Source organism: Bombina bombina, chromosome 2 (assembly GCF_027579735.1).
Source record: "Bombina bombina isolate aBomBom1 chromosome 2, aBomBom1.pri, whole genome shotgun sequence".
NCBI classification, from domain to species: domain Eukaryota; kingdom Metazoa; phylum Chordata; class Amphibia; order Anura; family Bombinatoridae; genus Bombina; species Bombina bombina.
Window position 1 is genome coordinate 708,552,181 of NC_069500.1, and position 21,565 is coordinate 708,573,745.

General features: G+C 39.7%; 1 protein-coding gene across 2 annotated transcripts in view; it reads right to left on the bottom strand.

Annotated features, from left to right (window-relative positions):
- Positions 1–21,565, bottom strand: part of TMOD1 (tropomodulin 1) — a 250,805-nt gene that overhangs the window by 66,862 nt on the left and 162,378 nt on the right. The window lies entirely within an intron of this gene.

Here is a 21,565-nt window from a genome sequence, read left to right on the forward strand (position 1 = left end):
AAAAAAATGCTTCTAAACAATAGATGAGTTAATGACTAATAAAGTTTATCATGTCACAACCATCCCAAGAGATACATACTCTGAGTTATAACTATTACATGGAGTGATTTGATTTGCAGCAAATAGTATTTCACATATGCCAGCTCTGGCATTAATCAGTATACATTAACTGTGTTAGGGTCAAGAAGGAGGTACTGCATTAGGTAAGTACTCTGCTCACAACATGCTTACAAAATAATTTCCATTACATGCAGAAGATTTGAGGTGCACCATTTGGAATAAATAGTATATAATATTCAAGAGTATTCATTTTAAGAAACTGCAAGACTCACCACACTGAGCAAAACAAACTAAACATTGTACACTAATCACAAGCCACCTAGAAACAACAGCACACCATTGCATGCAGTATATTTCCAGAGATAGTATGAGCTGAACTGACATCCAACTCAGTATAAATAAAGTTTTACACACACCAAACAATAACAGTCACAGATAGGCATAATAACGGTTGATTCCCTACAAGCCCTCTCCAGTTTCTACGTTATTCTATGAAGCCCCTACACTAAATAATGGAGAGGTGTGTGAACTTATTTAATTTATAATATAATAATATAAAACATATTCAAATGTAATCCTGCAGATATATTCCACATTTAATTTAAAAATAATTATATTGTATATTTTAGCATGAGGGGAATTTCCAGTGTACATTGTCACATGCCAATCCAAATACGTTGCGCACCTGGTATGCTCCCCAATAAGGATATAACTGAACAAACAAGAGTGTTTAATGTATTTATATATATGTATGCTCCACTTATCTGCAGCTTCATCATTTTCCAAATTTACTTTTATTACCAAATTTGGCCCATTCAATTGATATAATTTGTTTAAGAGCCCCCTAGATAGGCTGACGAGAGTGCACTGCCAGCAGTGTGTGCTGTTATATTTGCAGCAATATTATACATTGTGTGTGCAGATTTAATTAAATGGGTTCTTATAAAAAATTCCGTTTGGTACTTGAGAATACAAACCAATTTTTACTGGGAGCTATTAAGGAAAGAGCGAAAAATAAAGGAAGTGAGTTATAAAAAGGGAAGGAGAAACTGGTTATTTTTTAACCGCTCTTAAAAATGATCATTTTTGATCCCTTAGTTTATATGCTGCCATCTTGGTGAATGTGTTTTAGGTATTTCTAATAGGGTTGCACCGATACTAGAATCGATATCGGTACTGATACCAAGTACTTGCATCAGTACTTGTACTCGTGCAAACGCTTCAATACTTAAACCGATACCTCCAGATCTTAGATCTTACCCATACGCCATATTGTGGTGTTTTTTCAGACTTCATGTTCTTATTTCATTTTAAGCTGGAGTGGAGACTTAAAGGGACAGTCTAGTCCAAAACAAACTTTCATGATTCAAATAGGGCATGCAATTTTAAACAATTTTCCAATTTACTTTTATCACCAATTTTGCTTTGTTTTCTTGGTATTCTTAATTGAAAGCTTAACCTAGGAGGTTCATATGCTAATTTCTTAGACCTTGAAGGCCACCTCTTTCAGAATGCATTTTAACAGTTTTTCACCACTAGAGGGTGTTAGTTCACGTGTTTCATATAGATAACACTGTGCTCATGCAAGTGAAGTTATCTGGGAGCAGGCACTGATTGGCTAAACTGCAAGTCTGTCAAAAGAACTGAAATAAAGGGGAAGTTTGCAGAGGCTTAGATACAAGATAATCACAGAGGTCAAAAGTATATTAATATAACTGTGTTGGTTATGCAAAACTAGGGAATGGGTAATAAAGGGATTATCTATCTTTTAAAACAATGAAAATTCTGGTGTAGACTGTCCCTTTAACTAAAACTTGTTCTCTTCAGTTCTGCCAATACAAATTGCTGTTATTTGTATTATTGTACGTCAGAGAGCGGTGCTCCAAAAGCTGCTACTATACAGCTGGAAGCCTACCTGGGAGAGATCACTGTACCTCATTCAGACAAACCCCTGAAGTACTGGGCAGTTAAACTAAGAATTAATGGCCCAAAAAACATAATTTATGCTTACCTGATAAATTTATTTCTCTTGTAGTGTATCCAGTCCACTGATCATCCATTACTTGTGGGATATTCTCCTTCCCAACAGGAAGTTGCAAGAGGATCACCCACAGCAGAGCTGCTATATAGCTCCTCCCCTCACTGCCATATCCAGTCATTCGACCGAAACAAGCCGAGAAAGGAGAAACCATAGGGTGCAGTGGTGACTGTAGTTTAATTCAAATTTAGACCTGCCTGAAAAGGACAGGGCAGGCCGTGGACTGGATACACTACAAGAGAAATACATTTATCAGGTAAGCATAAATTATGTTTTCTCTTGTTAAGTGTATCCAGTCCACAGATCATCCATTACTTGTGGGATACCAATACCAAAGCTAAAGTACACGGATGATGGGAGGGACAAGGCAGGAACTTAAACGGAAGGAACCACTGCCTGTAGAACCTTTCTCCCAAAAACAGCCTCCGAAGAAGCAAAAGTATCAAATTTGTAAAATTTGGAAAAAGTATGAAGCGAAGACCAAGTTGCAGCCTTGCAAATCTGTTCAACAGAGGCCTCATTTTTAAAGGCCCAGGTGGAAGCCACAGCTCTAGTAGAATGAGCTGTAATCCTTTCAGGAGGCTGCTGTCCAGCAGTCTCATAGGCTAAACGGATTATACTCCGAAGCCAAAAAGAAAGAGAGGTTGCCGAGGCCTTCTGACCTCTCCTCTGTCCAGAGTAAACAACAAACAGGTTAGATGTTTGGCGAAAATCTTTAGTAGCCCGTAAGTAAAACTTCAAGGCACGGACAACGTCTAGATTATGCAAAAGACGTTCCTTCTTTGAAGAAGGATTAGGACATAATGATGGAACAACAATCTCTTGATTGATATTCTTGTTAGAAACCACCTTAGGTAAAAACCCAGGTTTTGTACGCAGAACAACTTTATCTGAATGAAGATCAGATAAGGAGAATCACAATGTAATGCAGATAACTCCGAGACTCTTCGAGCCGAGGAAATAGCCATCAGAAAAAGAACTTTCCATGAAAGAAGTTTGATATCAATAGAATGAAGGACTTTAAGAACCAAGTTTAAGCTCCATGGAGGAGCAACAGGTTTAAAAACAGGCTTAATTCTAACTAAAGCCTGACAAAATGCCTGAACGTCTGGAACTTCTGCCAGACGCTTGTGTAAAAGAATAGACAGAGCAGAAATCTGTCCATTTAAAGAACTAGCTGATAATCCTTTGTCCAAACCCTCTTGGAGGAAGGACAATATCCTAGGAATCCTAACCCTACTCCATGAGTAATTCTTGGATTCACACCAATGAAGATATTTACGCCATATCTTGTGGTAAATTTTCCTGGTGACAGGCTTTCGTGCCTGTATTAAGGTATCAATTACTGACTCGGAGAAGCCACGCTTTGATAGGATCAAGCGTTCAATCTCCATGCAGTCAGTCTCAGAGAAAGTAGATTCGGATGATTGAAAGGACCTTGTATTAGAAGGTCTTGTCTCAGAGGCAGAGTCCATGGTGGAAAGGATGACATGTCCACTAGGTCTGCATACCAGGTCCTGCGTGGCCAAGCAGGCGCTATCAATATCACCGATGCTCTTTCCCGTTTGATTTTGGCAATCAGACGAGGGAGCAGAGGAAACGGTGGAAACACATAAGCCAGGTTGAAGAACCAAGGCGCTGCTAGAGCATCTATCAGTGCCGCTTCTGGGTCCCTGGACCTGGATCCGTAACAAGGAAGCTTGGCGTTCTGGCGAGACGCCATGAGATCCAATTCTGGTTTGCCCCAACGGAGAACCAATTGAGCAAACACCTCCGGATGGAGTTCCTATTCCCCCGGATGAAAAGTCTGACGACTTAGAAAATCCGCCTCCCAGTTCTCTACACCTGGGATATGGATCGCTGACAGGTGGCAAGAGTGAGTCTCTGCCCAGCGAATTATCTTGGAGGCTTCTGACATCGCTAGGGAACTCCTGGTTCCCCCTTGATGGTTGATGTAAGCCACAGTCGTGATGTTGTCCGACTGAAATCTGATGAACCTCAGTGTTGCTAGCTGAGGCCAAGCCAGAAGAGCATTGAATATTGCTCTTAACTCCAGAATATTTATTGGGAGGAGTTTCTCCTCCTGAGTCCATGAACCCTGAGCCTTCAGGGAGTTCCAGACTGCACCCCAACCTAGAAGGCTGGCATCTATTGTTACAATTGTCCAATCTGGTCTGCGAAAGGTCATACCCTTGGACAGATGGGCCCGAGATAACCACCAGAGAAGAGAATCTCTGGTTTCCTGATCCAGATTTAGTAGAGGGGACAAATCTGTGTAATCCCCATTCCACTGACAGAGCATGCATAATTGCAGCGGGCTGAGATGCAGGCGCACAAATGGCACTATGTCCATCGCCGCTACCATTAAGCCGATTACTTCCATGCACTGAGCCACCGTGGGGCGCGGAATGGAGTGAAGAACACGGCAAGCATTTAGAAGTTTTGATAACCTGGACTCCGTCAGGTAAATTTTCATTTCTACAGAATCTATTAGAGTCCCTAGGAAGGAAACCCTTGTGAGAGGAGATAGAGAACTCTTTTCTTCGTTCACTTTCCACTCATGAGACCTCAGGAATGCCAGAACTATCTCTGTATGAGATTTGGCAATTTGAAAGCTTGACGCCTGTATCAGGATGTCGTCCAGGTAAGGAGCCACCGCTATGCCTCGCGGTCTTAGGACCGCCAGAAGTGAGCCCAGAACCTTTGTAAAAATTCTTGGGGCTGTAGCCAACCCGAATGGAAGAGCTACAAATTGGTAATGCCTGTCTAGAAAGGCAAACCTCAGGAACTGATGATGATTCTTGTGAATCGGAATGTGAAGGTAGGCATCCTTTAAGTCCACTGTGGTCATGTACTGACCCTCTTGGATCATGGGTAAAATGGTTCGAATAGTTTCCATCTTGAATGACGGAACTCTGAGGAATTTGTTTAGGATCTTTAAATCCAAAATTGGTCTGAAGGTTCCCTCTTTTTTGGGAACCACAAACAGATTTGAATAAAACCCCTGTCCTTGTTCCGTCCGCGGAACTGGATGGATCACTCCCATTACAAGGAGATCTTGTACGCAGCTTAGGAATGCCTCTTTCTTTATCTGGTTTGCAGATAATCTTGAAAGGTGAAATCTTCCTTGTGGAGGAGAAGCTTTGAAGTCCAGAAGATATCCCTGAGATATGATCTCCAACGCCCAGGGATCCTGAACATCTCTTGCCCACGCCTGGGCGAAGAGAGAGAGTCTGCCCCCTACTAGATCCGTTGTCGGATAGGGGGCCGCTCCTTCCTGCTGTCTTAGAGGCAGCAGCAGGCTTTCTGGCCTGCTTGCCCTTGTTCCAGGACTGGTTAGGTTTCCAGGCCTGCTTGAATTGAGCAAAAGTTCCCTCTTGTTTTCAAGCAGAGGAAGTTGATGCTGCACCTGCCTTGAAATTTCAAAAGGCACGAAAATTAGACTGTTTGGCCTTTGATTTGGCCCTTTCCTGAGGAAGGGTATGACCCTTACCTCCAGAAATGTCAGCAATAATTTATTTCAAACCAGGCCCAAATAAGGTCTGCCCCTTGAAAGGAATGTTGAGTAATTTAGACTTTGAAGTCACATCAGCTGACCAGGATTTGAGCCATAGTGCCCTACGCGCCTGGATGGCGAATCCGGAATTCTTAGCCATTAGTTTAGTCAAATGAACAATGGCATCAGAAACAAATGAGTTAGCTAGCTTAAGAGTTCTAAGCTTGTCAACAATTTCAGTCAATGGAGCTGTATGGATGGCCTCTTCCAGGGCCTCAAACCAGAATGCCGCTGCAGCAGTGACAGGCGCAATGCATGCAAGGGGCTGTAAAATAAAACCTTGTTGAATAAACATTTTCTTAAGGTAACCCTCTAATTTTTTATCCATTGGATCTGAAAAAGCACAACTGTCCTCAACCGGGATAGTGGTATGCTTTGCTAAAGTAGAAACTGCTCCCTCCACCTTAGGGACAGTCTGCCATAAGTCCCGTGTAGTGGCATCTATTGGAAACATTTTTCTAAATATAGGAGGTGGGGAAAAGGGCACACCGGGCCTATCCCACTCCTTACTAATAATTTCTGTAAGCCTTTTAGGTATTGGAAAAACATCAGTACTCACCGGCACTGTATAGTATTTATCCAGCCTACACAATTTCTCTGGCACTGCAATTGTGTCACAGTCATTCAGAGCAGCTAATACCTCCCCAAGCAATACACGGAGGTTCTCAAGCTTAAATTTAAAATTAGAAATCTCTGAATCAGGTCTCCCCGATTCAGAGACGTCACCCACAGACTGAAGCTCTCCGTCCTCAGGTTCTGCATATTGTGACGCAGTATCAGACATGGCTCTTACAGCATCTACGCGCTCTGTATCTCGTCTAACCCCAGAGCTATCGCGCTTGCCTCTCAATTCAGGCAATCTGGATAATACCTCTGACAGGGTATTATTCATGATTACAGCCATGTCCTGCAAAGTAATCGCTATGGGCGTCCCTGATGTACTTGGTGCCATATTAGCGTGCGTCCCTTGAGCGGGAGGCGAAGGGTCCGACAAGTGGGGAGAGTTAGTCGGCATAACTTCCCCCTCGACAGACCCCTCTGGTGACAATTCTTTTGTAGATAAAGACTGATCTTTACTGTTTAAGGTGAAATCAATACATTTAGTACACATTCTCCTATGAGGCTCCAGCATGGCTTTTAAACATAATGAACAAGTATCCTCTGTTTCAGACATGTTTGTACAGACTAGCAATGAGACTAGCAAGCTTGGAAAACACTTTAAAGAAAGTTAACAAGCAATATAAAAAACGTTACTGTGCCTTTAAAAGAAACAAATTTTGACAAAATTTGAAATAACAGTGAAAAAAGGCAGTTACACTAACAAAATTTTTACAGTGTATGTAACAAGTCAGCAGAGCATTGCACCCACTTGCAAATGGATGATTAACCCCTTAATAACAAAAACAGAATAATAAATGACAAAAACGTTTTTTTTTGTTTTTTTTTAAACACAGTCACAACAACTGCCACAGGTTGTTACCCTCCTCAAACATGACTTTGAAGCCTTTTGAGCCCTTCAGAGATGTCCTGTATCATGCAGAGGGAAGCTGAATGTCTCTGTCAGTATTTTTAGCTGCACAGAAAAGCACTAAAAAAGGCCTCTCCCACTCATATTACAACAGTGGAAAGCCTCAGGAACTGTTTCTAGGCAAAAATCAAGCCAGCCATGTGGAAAAAAACTAGGCCCCAGTAAGTTTTGTCACCAAACATATATAAAAACGATTAACATGCCAGCAAACGTTTTATATTACACTTTTATGAGAGTATGTATCTCTGTTAATAAGCCTGATACCAGTCGCTATCACTGCATTTAAGGCTTAACTTACATTAATCTGGTATCAGCAGCATTTTTCTAGCAAATTCCATCCCTAGAAATATGTTAACTGCACATACCTTATTGCAGGAAAACCTGCACGCCATTCCCCCTCTGAAGTTACTTCACTCCTAAGAATATGTGACAACGGCAGTGGATCTTAGTTACTTCTGCTAAGATCATAGAAATCACAGGCAGATTCTTCTTCTAATGCTGCCTGAGATGAAACAGTACACTCCGGTACCATTTAAAAATAACAAACTTTTGATTGAAGTTAAAAAACTAACTATAATACACCACTCTCCTCTTACTACGTCCATCTTTGTTGAGAGTTGCAAGAGAATGACTGGATATGGCAGTGAGGGGAGGAGCTATATAGCAGCTCTGCTGTGGGTGATCCTCTTGCAACTTCCTGTTGGGAAGGAGAATATCCCACAAGTAATGGATGATCCGTGGACTGGATACACTTAACAAGAGAAATATCTTTCTGCCCCATGCAGTAGTGTGGAAAGTCAAAGACTGTTCAGCTTAGTGTCAAACATCCTTACTGATAAAAGAAACAGACTTATAGCTGAACATGCAGAGATGCTTCTGTTCCTTAAAAATAACTTGTCACTATCTTTTGAAAAATGTATTCTAATTAATTATGCTTAAAACATACTGTACTCTGAGGAACATCCTTAGCATATATAAATGCAGGAAGAGTGTTTATAGGACAAATTAGGTTCATCCATATGACAGTCATCCTACAATTATAGGACTAGATTTAGATTACATTTGATTGGTAAGCTTTACCAATGCTCTGTTCACATTTCCAACTCCATAGACTTTAATGGAGTTGGACATGTAATGAGAGCATTGGTAAAGCTTACCAGTCAATGTAATCTATCCCATAATGTTGTTCCCCATGATTAAACAGTGAACTGTTGTATTTTTTACTGTATTGCACTTTTGGATGGTTGTGATTTTACATTTGTTATTTATTGTTGTTATTATTAATATATTTTATTATAATATTTTTATTTATAAACATGTTCTGTGAAACTGTCACATGAAATTAAAAAAAAAGTATCGGTAATTGGTATCGGCAAGTATTTGAAAAAAAGTATCAGTACTTTTACTCGGCCTTAAAAAAATGGTATCGGTGCAACCCTAAATTCTAAAATCAAATTATGTGGATGGTTGTTGTTAAAGGGACAGTCAAGTCCAAAATAAACTTTCATGATTTAAATAGGGCATGTCATTTTAAACAACTTTCCAATTTACTTTTATCACCAATTTTGCTTTGTTCTCTTGGTATTCTTAGTTGAAAGCTAAACTAAGGTAGGCTCATATGCTAATTTCTTAGACCTTGAAGGCCGCCTCTTACCTTAATGCATTTTGACAGTTTTTCACCACTAGAGGGCATTAGTTTGTGTTTCATATAGATAACACTGAGCTCACACACATGGAGTTACCTAGGAGCCAGCACTGATTGGCTAAAATGCAAGTCTGTCAAAAGAACTGAAATAAGGGGGCAGTTTGCAGAGGCTTAGATACAAGGTAATCACAGAGGTAAAAAGTGTATTAATATAACTGTGTTGGCTATGCAAAACTAGGGAATAGGTAATAAAGGGATTATCTATCTTTTAAAACAACTACAATTCTGGTGTTGACTGTCCCTTTAAGAGACGAGTATGGAATAACTGTTTATTCCTGGTTATCTGATTCAGCAATGTCTAAAGTTTGCATGCAACAAATTTCAGGATATGAAAATAAATATTTCTATTCTTAAAAATTGGATCTTATGGTGGTAAGATAAAGAAAAAAAACCCGGTCGAAGTCGGTCGAAGTGGTCCTCCAGACGGGCAGAAGTCTTCATCCAAGCCGGGCAGAAGTGGTCCTCCAGACGGCAGAAGTCTTCATCCAGGCGGCATCTTCTATCTTCATCCATCCGGCGCGGAGCGAGTCCATCTTCAAGACAACCGACGCGGAGCATACTCTTCTGCCGACGACTACCCGACGAATGAAGGTTCCTTTAAGTGACGTCATCCAAGATGGCGTCCCTTAGATTCCGATTGACTGATAGAATTCTATCAGCCAATCGGAATTAAGGTAGAAAAAGTTCAAAGGATTGAGTTTGCATTCTATTGGCTGTTCCAATCAGCTAATAGGATTGAGCTTGCATTCTATTGGCTGTTCCAATCAGCCAATAGGATTGAACTTCAATCCTATTGGCTGATTGCATCAGCCAATAGGATGTTTTCTACCTTAATTCCGATTGGCTGATACAATTCTATCAGCCAATCGGAATCTAAGGGACGCCATCTTGGATGACGTCACTTAAAGTAGCCTTCATTCGTCGGGTAGTCGTCGGCAGAAGAGGATGCTCCGAGCCGGATGTCTTGAAGATGGACCCGCTCCGCGCCGGATGGATGAAGATAAAAGATGCCGTCTGGATGAAGACTTCTGCCGTCTGGAGGACCACTTCTGCCTGGCTTGGATGAAGACTTCTGCCCGTCTGGAGGACCACTACGCCCGGCTTGGATGAAGATGTCTCCCGGTAAGTTGATCTTCAGGGGGTTAGTGTTAGGTTTTTTAAAGGGTGTATTGGCTGGGTTTTATTTTTAGGTTAGGGCTTTGGGCAGCAAAAGAGCTAAATGTCCTTTTAAGGGCAATGCCCATCCAAATGCCCTTTTCAGGGCAATGGGGAGCTTAGGTTTTTTTAGTTAGTATATTTTTTGGGGGGTTGGTTGTGTGGATGGTTTTACTGTTGGGGAGGTTGTTTGTATTTTTTTTTTTACAAGTAAAAGAGCTGATTACTTTGGGGCAATGCCCTGCAAAAGGCCCTTTTAAGGGCTATTGGTAATTTAGTTTAGGCTAGGTTTTTTTTTATTTTGGGGGGGGCTTTTTTATTTTGATAGGGCTATTAGATTAGGTGTAATTAGTTTAAATATCTGATAATTTGTTTTTTATTTACTGTAATTTAGTGTTTTGTTTTTTTGTACTTTAGATAATTGTATATAATTTAGTTAATTGTATTTAATTTATGTAATTTATTTAATTGTAGTGTAGTGTTAGGTGTTAGTGTAACTTAGGTTAGGTTTTATTTTACAGGTCAATTTGTATTTATTTTAGCTAGGTAGTTATTAAATAGTTAATAACTATTTAATAACTAATCTACCTAGTTAAAATAAATACAAACTTGCCTGTACAATATAAATAAACCCTAAGCTAGATACAATGTAACTATTAGTTATATTGTAGCTAGCTTAGGGTTTATTTTATAGGTAAGTATTTAGTTTTAAATAGGAATAATTTAGTAAATGATAGTAATTTTATTTAGATTTATTTAAATTAGATTTAAGTTAGGGGGTGTTAGGGTTAGGGTTAGACTTAGGTTTAGGGGTTAATAAATTTAATATAGTGGCGGCGACATTGGGGACGGCACATTAGGGGTTAATAAGTATAATGTAGGTGGCGGCGGTGTTGGGGGGGGCAGATTAGAGGTTAATAAATATAATGTAGGTGGCGGCGGTGTTGGGGTGGCAGATTAGGGGTTAATAAGTATAATGTAGGTGGCGTCAGTGTTGGGGCGGCAGATTAGGGGTTAATAAGTATAATGTAGGTGGCTGCGGTGTAGGGGGCGGCAGATTAGGGGTTAATAAGTATAATGTAGGTAGCGGCGGTGTAGGGGGCGGAAGATTAAGGGTGTTTAGACTCGGGGGTTATGTTAGGGTGTTAGGTGTAAACGTAACTTTATTCTCCTATAGGAATCAATGGGATATCGGGCAGTAGCGAACATGAGCTTTGCTGCTTTCAGACTCCCATTGATTCCTATGGTATCCGCCGCCTCCAGGGCGGCGGAATGAAAACCAGGTACGCTGGGCCAGAATAGTGGCGAGCGTAACTGGTAGAAAACTAGCAAAAGTAGTCAGATAGTGCCGAATTTGCATTCGGAACATCTGTAGTGACGTAAGCATCGATCTGTGTCAGACTGAGACCGGCAGATCGCATGTTACGTCACAAAATTCTACTTTTGCCGGTCTTTAGGCTTTGATAAATAAGGGGAATCAGGCTCGCCACAATTACGCTGCGGAATTCCAGCATATTTGCGGTTGACGACTTGATAAATAGGGGCCTATGTCTTGTACTCAATCCTATTAAATTATATCTGAATAAACAGATACAAAGAAACAGAAAAAATACTTTATTGAACACTAATTAAGGTACTGCATATAAAACATAACGTTTAACTTTTTATTTTTTACAGATTAGTAAAATTTATATTTTATATGCAGTACCTTTAATAGTTTAGTGCTGAACACATTCTTTTACCTGCTTCTTTCTATTGGCTGCACATATTAGCTCACTCAAATTATTATCCCTTTTTTGGGAGCATTTGTGGCACTTTTAGAAAATTAACCATTAATCTCTGGTTAATTTTCTGAGCGCTAATTGCTACCCCGAGCTCGCAGTTGCAATAACCAGCCACCAGCGCGATAAATTAGCACTCCACTTGTAATCTAGCCCTTAAGTTAAGAGTTAAAATATATTAATCTCATTCAAAGAAGCAGACCTAACAGACTGCTGATATTTGATTACTGCCTTAATTAATCCTGCCTTAATTCTTCCTGCATTTATTTATGCTAAGGATGTTCCTCAGAGTACAGTACATTTACAAAACCATAGGTGTAAATTGCTTTAAAAAGGCTAAAAAGTATACTTCTGGTGGAGTGAGTGGTGTCCACTAATAAAGCTGTGGGAGCAGTCCTTATCAGCCAATGAGATCTCTGTCCCTAATGTGCCGTCTACCAACACATACTTGTTGCTGGTTTCCAAATTAATTAAATGTAACCATTTTCTATGCAACAAATATTTGTAACCATCCCTAGAATGAGAACAATGTAGGTATCCCCAGATAAAAATCTCTGCTCTAAGAAAGATGTCTACATTTAATTTTCTCCACTTAGAAGATGTCTTGTCTAAAATGAGGAAGAGGTACCCCCGCACGGCTCACAATTTTAGAAGGTGGCACTTTTAAATTTTCTAACTTGTCCCACCCATCACGTAAGTGAAATATGATTTTCCTTAAATAGGGAGTCTACTCATACAAATGTTACTCTAAGACACAAATGTTTGCTATACAATTTGCCATTCTATACAACATTAAGCAGGGAGCTTTGACTGAGAAAGGGGAACGCTATAGTGATGCCCATATCCCCCACCCTTTATGAGAGAGGTCACCTGGTTAAAAGAGAATCATAGGATGCAGGAGATAATTGTGAAAATGAGATCACCTGTATTAATGAACACCACGTGGCTTTTCTATAGGGGGAGGTTCCCAAATCCTCCTTTGTTTTAAATAGACAGCATCCCTTTGGGTGTTAAATACCCATCTAAATGGAAATAGCAATCACTTATCTAATGTAACTGGCTGTATAAGTGGATTGGAAAAAGAACCATATATCATAAAGAGCTCATATACACACAATGTCCCCACGCAACAAAATGCCAAACTAAATTTATTTTATTTATTTTATAAGTGCATAATCCTCTGAAAAGAACAGCACTGGATTTATTTGGCTAACAAAAGGAAGAAAAAAAGAATGAAACAAATGTTTAAATGCAATGAGCGCAAAAGACTAAATATGGCTTCATCACTGACTTGTGTAACAGCTCAGCAGGGAAGGTGTTAAATAGACCTATTTCTTAAGCACAGCAAAATACATTTTCTTTGCTTAATGTCTTTATATATTACAAAAATAAACATCAAATTGCGGTGAGCTGACTAATTTACCCCTATGTCCATCTAAAAAAGTTTTATAAAAATACACAAAATGGCAGACAATATGTTGCAGCATAGCAGTGCACAGACCCATAAAAGTAAAGCAAAGGCACATTTTTTCCGAAATAGCAACAGAAGCCAAAGCCAATTCTACATTCTTATTTTTGGAAAAGAGTATAGTAGCACACAGCATAAAAATAATGTCCTGGAAGCTTTGCCTTACAATCCCTGTGAGGCCTCTAATAGATTGAAGATGATGTCATGAAGAACTGAAGAATCAAGCTGAAAAAATAGATATGATTTGACTAGAGAAACAAAGAAAGCTAAAATTAACCAGTTATTAAACCAAACATAATACTAAAAGGCTCAGATCATGAACCTTTCAATGCACAGCAACCTCAGACATTGGGGCATATGTATCAAGCTCCGTATGGAGCTTGATGCCCCGTGTTTCTAGCGAGTCTGCAGGCTCACCAGAAACAGCAGTTATGAAGGAGCGGTCACAAAGACCGCTGCTCCATAACCTGTCCGTCTGCTCTGAGCAGGCGGACAAACATCGCCGGAAATCAACCCGATCGAGTACGATCAGGTTGATTGACACCCCCCTGCTGGCGGCCTATTGGCCGCAAGTCTGCAGGGGGCGGGGTTGCACCAGAAGCTCTTGTGTATTGCGTATTGCTCGCCGTATTCAGCGAGGTGTGGCGGACCTGATTCGCAGTGTCAGATCAGGTCCGCCAGACCTTGATAACTAGAGGCCTTTACCTTCAGGGACCGTTTGTTTTCCCTGGAAAGGGTATGGGAAATTAATACCTAATATTTGGTTCAGTGTATAGTCAGATTAATTAAGTGACAAATAAAATGAATTCTGCCATTCATTCATACATATATGTTTAAAAATAGGCCTCCAGAAAGAGGAACATAAAGGTTTCATTTTGAATTAGTCTTTTTTTTAACTGCTTATGTTTTTGTGCTTTGTTTTTATCTTATTAATAGTACCTTCTTTTTCTTATGTATTTATCCCTAATTATAAGTAGTGGGTGACTATAACCTCTCCTCTCAGAAAAAGTACACACTGAACACTTACTACAGTATCAGGTTTGGATTGGCTGTGGGCATGGAGACTTTTAATCACAGCCAATCTTATTCCCACTTTATCAGGGATTAGAAAGAATACAATAAAGAGGGAAATATTAATAAAGCAAATATATGACAAAAGTATGTTAAAAACAATATGCAATTAAAAAAGGATTAACTTTAAAAAAAAATAACCTTACTTCCCTGTATGTTTTCTTGCTAAGGGAAGAAAACATAGATACCTTATTACCATCTTGAAAATGAACTTGCAAGTAACTGACTGTATCTCATTTCATCTTCCCTCATTTGCATTACAATTTTCCATTTACTTACACAGGGAAATCAAATATTAAGTATCTCCTATCACTTCATTTTCTAGAGTAGCTCATTAAATTCCCAACTTTATCAAAGGAGAGAATAGAGGTTTATTAATAGAACAAACTTATTTAAAGAGATTTAAAACACATTTATTTTTATTTTGTGATTTAGATATAGAGTTGCAATTTTAAAGGGCCAGTAAACATAGCAAATAATGTTATATAATTCTGCACATAGTGCAGAATTATATAACATTAGCTTAGCACCAGATGTCTAAAGTGAAGGGTTAAATAGATATCTCGCAAAGAAAACAGAACGTCGCTACTGGCTCTACTGAGCGGGTCTGTTTTCTTCTCCTAAGCGCATCTGGGCACGCTGTCTAGTCACAGCCAGCCTGATCGCACTATTAAACTCAATGTTGCTCGCTACCAGACCAGAGCGGGAGCGAGCTACATTGAGTTTAATAGCGCGATCGAACGCGCTGTGACTAGACAGCGTGCCCGCGATGCGCTTTGGAGAAGAAAACAGACCCGCTCAGTAGAGCCAGGAGCAGCGTTCTGTTTTCTTTGCGACATATCTATGTAACCCTTCACTTTAGACATCTGGCGCTAAGCTGATGTTATATAATTCTGCAATATGTGCAGAATTATATAACATTATTTACTAGGTTTACTGGCCCTTTAAGCAACTTTCTAATTGTTGGCTACATTTAGCCACCAATTAGCAAGTGTTACCCAGGTGCTAAATCAAAAATGGGCCGGCTCCTAAGCTTACATTCCTGCTTTTCCAAAAAAAGATAACAAGAGAATGAAAAACATATTTTATGCTTACCTGATAAATTCCTTTCTTTCAAGGTGGTGAGAATCCACAATATTTTACTCATGGAAATTACTTCTCTTCCATTAAGAGTAGGCAAAGATTCCCAAACACCAAGAGCTCTATAGAACCCCTCCCACCTCACATATACATCAGTCTAATGTATAGTCAAGTAAGTGAGTTAAAAAAGGAATAAGAGTTATAAATGGAGCAGGGGAAAAATGTGTTAAAAACAACCCATAACAAAAGTGTGGGGGCTTGTGGACTCTAACCACCATTAAAGAAAGGAATTTATCAGGTAAGCATAAATTATGTTTTATTTCAAACAGATGGTGAGAGTCCACAATTCTTTACTCATGGGAACTAATACCCAAGCTTTGGAAGTCAACAAGTAAATAACATAAAGGGAGGGATTAAAAAAAACATATTTTATTTTACTAATAAAATAAATCATTTAAATACATTTTTTTTTTTATATAAATGCAGTTACAAACAGGCACAATCCTCAGACTGACACAACTGCCTGAAGGACTGCTTCAAAGGATGCAAAAACATCAAAATGGTAAAATGTAGTAAATGTATGCAAAGAAGACCAAGTAGCTGCTTTGCAAATTTGATTAACTGAAGCCTCATTCTTGAAAGCCCAAGAAGTGGCAACTGAGCTAGTAGAGTGAGCTGTAATCCACTGTGGCAGAGGCTAACCTGTCTCCAAATAAGCTTTGTGAATCAAGGGTTTCAACTAAGAGGCTAAAAAAACCAGAAGATGATTTCTGACATTTACTAAGCCCAGAAAAAAGAACAAACAGACTAGAGGTCTGTCTGAAATCCTTGGTAGCATCAAAATAATATTTCAATGCCCTAACAACATCCAGAAAATGCAAAGATCTTTCAGAAGCATTCTTAGGATTAGGACACAGAGAGGGAACAACAATCTCTCTACCAATGTTCTCAGAAGAAACAACAGTAGGCAAAAAATGAAATGCTGTCTGCAAAACAGCCTTATCCTGATGATAAATCAGATAAGGAAACTCAAAAGAAAAAGACACTTCTGAAACAAACTCCTACTATTCTGCCCTTAATCTATCTAGACAACATTACTTCTCTACTCTTATATCTACTCTTTCTTCGAACCCAAAACGTCTGTTCTCCACTTTTAATACTCTTCTCCGCCCTCCCCCACCTCCTAATACAACTTCTCTCTCAGCTCAAGATTTTGCCAGCCACTTCAATAACAAAATCAACTCCATCAGAAACTAAATCAGCTCAACATACTACCAGTCTTCCACCCCTTCAAAAGCTCGCAATCATCCAAAACCCACATAGCCATAAATTTAGCTCTTTCGCCCGTTACTGAGGAAGAATTTTCTGCACTTATACTGTGCTCACAGCTCACTACCTGTCCCCTCGACCCCATCCCCTCACAGCTACTTCCCTCCCTCTCTTCTACTCTTACCCCTATACTCAAACACATTTTCAACCTCTCCCTTAGCACTAGTATATTTTCCTCATTTCTAAAACATGCACTGGTCACACCTATCCTCAAAAAAACCTTCTCTCGATCCAACCTCCCCATCCAACTACCGCCCTATTTCCCTACTCCCTCTTGCCTCAAACTTCTTGAAAAGCTAATATATGCACGCCTATCCCATTTCTTTTCATTAAAATCCCTCCTTGACCCACTTCAATCTAGATTTCACCCCCATCTCTCCACAGCAATCGTTAAGGTTACCAATGACCAACTTACAGCAAAATCCAAAGTAAGTAAATAACCAAATACATGCTTTTTACATATAGTATGCAAAAAAAGCCCTTCTTAAAATAGATCTTTAAAAGAGCTACTGTCTTCCAAAGGAATAGTAGTATGTTTAGCTAAAGTGGAAATGGCCCCATCCACCTTAGACACAGTTTCCCATAACTCTAAATTAGCAGTAGGTAAAGGATATAGCTTTTTAAACCTTGCAGAAGGATTAAAAGACACACCTGGCTTAGCAATCATATCAGAAACTGCATCCGGAACAGGAAAACTCTTAGGGAGATTAACAGCAGTTCTAAACACTGAGTTTAAACGATTACAAGGTTTCTTATCAGACTGTTTAGGATTTTCAACCCCTAAGGTAGCCAAAATGTATTTTAAAAGAGAACGAGTATGTTCAACTATAAATTTAAATGAGGAATTATCAGGTTCTACATCAGACAAGGGATCTTCAATCTCAGAGGAAACCTCACCATCTGAAGAAACCAGAGTATCCCCTGTATCAGGACACACATTCCTAGCAGAAGGAAAAGCTTGAACTGACCTTTTACTGTTGTTTGAAGGCGGTAGAGCAGCTAGTGCCTTCGTAATTGCAGAAGTAATAAAATGCTTCATAGCTGGAGTCACTCCATCTGCATCTAACTGTAATGAACAGACAGTAGGTTTGTTATGACCCTGAGAAACATAAGATTGATCCGAATGTGATAACAAATGTAAACATGAGCCACATAGTTCTGAGAATTACAAAAACCTCAAAGACAGCAAAAATAATAATACAAGTATATTGCAAAGTTGTTTGAATATGCATAACTAAACATATATATCTAAATTTCTCAATGTTCTAACTGTCCCTTTAAGGGCTAGATTATGAGTGGAGCGCGATATTGCACTTACGTGAGAACAATATTTGCACTCCACTCAGTAACACCTACACACATAAATGTGAGCCGGTATTACAAATAGAGCGCAATGCGAACGCGAGGTCGTATTCTCATTACTGCAAGCCAAGCGCTCACAAGAGAGAGCTTCAATAGGCTCCAGCGTTGGGCAGGAATAAATAAATATATATGTATTTACGTATATACATATATACAGGGCCGACTTTAATATTGACTGGACCCTGGGCAAACATTTTCTTGCCCCCCCCCCCCCCATGCAATTTCGCTCTCCACCCCAGCATCCCAAAAAACAACGAAATCAACTTATTTTATATATTTTTTTACATTATTAGCCCAGCAGTGGATCATTTAAATAATTTAAAAAAAATATGAAATAAATTGCAATATGTGAAACTGCACCTAAGCAGTACAAATAAGTAAATAAATATATAAATTCCTCCACTGTGGATTAATTTAATATGCTTTTGAATGTGATTCTGGTGTGAGGTTAGCTGTTTAAAGAGATTTAGAACAGCAAACAGGAGCAAAGCAAGGTAAAGACTGAGGAGGAAGCATGGAGGTGCAGACAAATATAAGTTTAATGACTGGAACAGCAGAACTACTATGGGAAGCTGTAAAATCAGAGACAGAGAAAAAAACTATAAAAATATACCTTACCTTAATGTGTGAAGTATCAGCATGACATTATATATCAGCCACAACAGCACATGCCACTTCTTTGCTAGGAAAAAGTTCCCTCTCACCCTGCACTAGACAATGCTGCATGGGAGAGGGGCGTGTGTGGACTCACTTATTCTTCCCACTGACACCTTTCTACAAAGCACTGTTCCCCTAACAAACTTCAGTTAGTTGATCTTAGGGCCACAGCAGAAAGAGCAGAGCTAAGGGGACAAGCAGACTGGATGCTGTCTGCCCAAGGATGCATGGATACAGTGTGAGATGAGTCACACAGCCTCAAGACTGAAGAGAGCAGTGTGTGCAGCTACACAGATGCTCAAATCCTCACATGCCTGCCACTCCAGCTTTCTTATGCATGCGCAATTTAAGCAGAGACCTTTTGACTGTGACAGTATTAGGACTGACTGTGTGGTGTGTCCCCCATGTCACATGACATCAGCAGTCTGGCATGAACAAAAAAAACATATTTTTTTTTTATGACTCTTGGGCCCCTCAACAAAGACTGGGCCCTGGGCAGCTGCCCCTTTTGCCCTGTGTTAAAGATGGCCCTGCATATATATTTATGTGTTTACACATATTAACACATAAATATATCTGTATATAAACATATACATATATATTTATAGTGAAAACACAATCCCCCATTGACCTCCATGTAAAGGCACTTTGGGTGCTGTTTAAAAAAAAAAAAAAAAAAAAAAAAAAGGTCATATATTTATTTGCTGTTACTGTATTGTCCTCTTTATTTAGGGGGCAATTGGGGCAACATTTTAATTAACCAGAGATCTCTGGTTAATTGAGCTTAACGCAAAGTGAAACCATTAGCTTGCGGTAGCATTAACAAGCTACTTGTACTGTCTGGTTATTTAATGTTTGCCCGTAAATGGGGCAAATTTTACCATTTATTGGCGCATGTTAAAATATTGCTTCCCGGGGGGCGGAGCCAACTATCAAACCAGCTAGACATGTCTCTGTGAAGCTCTGGACCTTCAGATACAAATAATTGGATTATTTTATATATACGGTCCTCAGAATTCAGTTATGATAAATAAGAATGTAAGAGACGTCTACCCTCCTCTGAAAGAACATACAGGTACATTATTTTGGGACGCATTTTGGATATAACTGTGCCACGTGGAAATTCTGGAGCATACTTACTCTCCCAACGGCATTGCCAATATGGAGGCCCTAACAGCTTGGGAAGAGCGCACCCAATACCTGCTGAAGCGACACTTCCAGAGCCTGAAAGATGACTTAAACCTACTGCTATATTCCCAAACTCCGCTACCAGCGCACAGTCCTCAGCGCATAGAGCCGACAGAGGATAATGACAACTGCGCTGTGTCAGCACTCAAGACCTGGGAAACCTCAGAAATCCCACCTAACGGATCCACACCTAACCTCTGGTACTGTGGGTCAGAACGACCGTCAGATCTTTGCGGGGAGCCGATTGTGACAGAAGAGCAGGAGACTGAAGAGGTGTCGTATTCTAACATCTCCCGCGCACAAGGTGACATAGTGTATGCAGTCATGGCTGCATGCCATGATCACTTAGCCTCGCTCCAAGAGATCACTACTGAATCTAAGAGCGGCATGAAGGGGTACATACAATCTAGCCTCGCAACTGGAGACATGCTCAGTCTAAAAGAAGAAGCCAGCTCAGAGAGCGGAGTGTTTCTGAATGTCCTTCAGGTTGGCTCTATTGATCTCCCACCCCCGGTACTGATAATGGTGGCATGTCTTCTCCACAAATCTGGCATCAGTTAGACTATGTTTACCTAACTTGTCTCATGCCGAGGCCATTTGCTTCGGGACAGTCCCGCTCATTTTCCGCCTAGAGGAACAAGCAGTTAGGCGAAGCTTAGATCTAAAGTTAGCCATAGTTTTTCCTCACATCGCCATGCAAACTGTTTCTGACACCCTCTTGATATTATTAAATACTGAACAACTACAGCCTTTCACTCGTATATGCAACGAGCCTCCCAGCAAGACAACGCAGCCCCATAAAAATAGGCTCTGGTGCCCTCAGTGATCATTATTGTGCACTGGTTATAAAGACATACTGCTGTTTGGACATTTATACTGTAATGTCACTGTCAAGATTAACCTAATGTATATTCATATATGCTAACATAATTTTATACATGTTTCAAAAGATTTATTATTGCCTTAGCAGTTTATCATCTGTAGAACGTTTGGCCTAGGGTATTTGCTATACCTCTCAATATGATTAAGTTATAGACAGTTGGTATGGGTTGAATCTTAGTTATCCATAAGTACTTGGTTTTAGTGAAATATTTATATTACATAAGGTCAATCTTCTTTGATCTGTTATTAGCTACGTTTTTGAGCTTTATTTTAATTATTAACACCTTCTTGTTAAGCTTCACACTAGCACAACCCTTATATTGCATATATTGTCTTCTTTTATACAATGCATCTGGGACACACCACATCCTCATATACGTGTTGGAAACTTATAGCTTATGTTGGGGACTGAGTGTTTGTTGGCTATGTTACATTGCTGCCTAGGGCTAATTGTCGCTATAAGTTTTAATAATATCTCTAAACATCATATATGTATCCCTGAAATGAGCTCCAGCCTGTTAGGTTTGTCTGTTTACATTTCAGTTAAGATGTCAGTCTTCTTTAAAGCTCCCTTGCATGCTTTTAGTTGTCTCGCTAACTTTTTATCTGGTAATTTCTGAATGTTCATAGACAACTGTAACTATTCATTATCCTGCTAATTATAGGGAACATATAATCTGAAACTAAGGCTCACGCCTCTAGTTA